This window comes from Pangasianodon hypophthalmus, chromosome 27, assembly GCF_027358585.1.
Source record: "Pangasianodon hypophthalmus isolate fPanHyp1 chromosome 27, fPanHyp1.pri, whole genome shotgun sequence".
In the NCBI taxonomy this organism is placed as follows: domain Eukaryota; kingdom Metazoa; phylum Chordata; class Actinopteri; order Siluriformes; family Pangasiidae; genus Pangasianodon; species Pangasianodon hypophthalmus.
The window spans coordinates 18281449-18283429 of NC_069736.1; the positions used below are offsets into that span (position 1 = coordinate 18281449).

At 44.1% G+C, this 1981-nt stretch overlaps 1 protein-coding gene across 1 annotated transcript in view; it reads right to left on the bottom strand.

The window, feature by feature from the left end:
* Positions 1-1526, bottom strand: part of tenm1 (teneurin transmembrane protein 1) — a 142293-nt gene extending 140767 nt beyond the window's left edge. The window contains exon 1 of the mRNA XM_053230361.1: positions 1298-1526. The gene's annotated coding sequence lies outside the window, so the exon portion shown is untranslated. The remainder of the gene's footprint in view (positions 1-1297) is intronic.
* Positions 1527-1981: the final 455 nt, after the last annotated feature.

Consider the following 1981-nt stretch of genomic DNA (forward strand, 5'->3'; position numbering starts at 1 on the left):
AATTTTATACGTTTATTTATTATTGTATCGTATCATATCGTGCCACATGATATTGTATCATATAATATTAAATATGATATAATATCATATCGTATCGTATCACATTGTTACTATACTACTGTTATTAAATCCAATTCTTATTACGAGACATTAAGTTATTGTGTTTTCATGTTACTATTTTTATATATTATTAATTACTGTTCATGTTTACTTTTATTTTATTAAATATTCTTAAAGTCATTCACACCACACATTTTTTCTTCTTTTTTTTTTTTTTTTTTAAACAAAGTGTACCGTAACCTGTTGAATTATAACACGTTGCATCACAGCTGTGATACTGTATCATATTGCTGAAAAGTATCGTACAATACCGTGTGTTTTTATCGCCCTGGAAAGTCGCTCGTTACGATTCGTTACGAACTGTAATAAAGCGCGTGGCAGCGTATAATCAGCTACGCGATCCATCACACTACGCACACTGTATCGTATATTATATCGTAACATCGCATCGGAACATCGTCATGTTATCGCATCGCATCATATCGTAACTGTACTGATTCCCAGCTCTGATTCATCGAGATTTAGTTATTTGTTATCGTAATCATTCTTTTAATTAATAAACTTAAAAAAACTAAGCTATTAAATTTCCATGAATAAAATGTATCGTAGTTTAAATACTAATGAAAGGTTATTCTATCGTACGGACCTGTGGGCGTGTCATACTGTAGCAATGTGTCGTGGTTTATTTCATCACACTGCATCATCACTGAACTGTTTCCATTTGAGATTTATTTATTTATTTATTTATTTTCTTAAACGCTGTGGCGGCGCGTGAACTCGCTTTAGATCGCATCGTACAGAACAGTGTATCGTTTAATTACTTATTGTATCGTATCGCACCGATCACCACCCACAGTATCGCAGGTGCATGGTTACGGCTCCGGTTCAAATCCGTAATTAACGCGGATTTGCGGGATTTCACGCGCCGCGCGCGCAACTTCAGTCCCGCAAGCGCGCGATTAGTCACACCGATCATTACTGGGTAATCTGCGCCGCTGATGCGAGCGCGCGCGCGGAGACGTTTCTTCCGCCGGTCTACGGCTCGGACCCTCCGTCCGCTCACGCCTACCGATACAGGCACGAGCGAGCTCTCAAACGCACCCGCACGCACGCAGGCATGCACGCACGCACGCACGCACCGTGTCCTCGCGCACAGTCATCATCTTAAAAATAACACAAGCAGGTGTGTGTGTGTGTGTGTGTGTGTGTGAGATTCTTTTCGCTCTCGCTTTCTTACCTTCCCGTATGCACGCGCGCAACGCAGTCTCGGCAGAACCGTCAGCAGCGTCCCGCGGCGTCGCGCGCAGCGTCAATGAAAAGGAGTCGGTTCGCATTTCCAGCGCGCGCGCGCGTGTCGGTATTGTCTAACAGCTCGAGCCTTTTTATCCGTCAGGGAGTCGCGAGACAGACGGGCTCCAGTCCGGCGGCGGCAGCAGCAGCAGCAGCAGCAGCAGCGCGGTGCTCGGTTACCGGGAAAAAAAACGCACTCACCCGCGCGCGAGAGCTGATGTGTGTGTGTGTGTGCGTGCGTGTGTGTGTAGATGCGTGTGTCCAGGGTTGCCAGGTTGGGCGTGATTACCGTCTCCATCCCTCTAATCACGGAATAAAACCCCGCCCCGTTTCTCTCTAAACTGATCAAACCGACTGATGAGAAATATTTCTTTCCCTCAGGTTCGGAAACATTTCGCAAAATCCTGCGCTAAAATCCAGTAACCTAGAAACTAATACATGAAGAGAATCGCGTTTATCTGTTTAAAAGCTACAAATCTGGCAACCCGGATATCTGCTCTAATGACTGATCACCAATCTTAGCCGTGAACACGCCCACTTTTATTCTGATTGACATCCACGCGCACTGCTACTGACGCGCCTGTTTCAGCTGTTTTAATTAAATAAATAAATAAAAACATACGCAGAATTT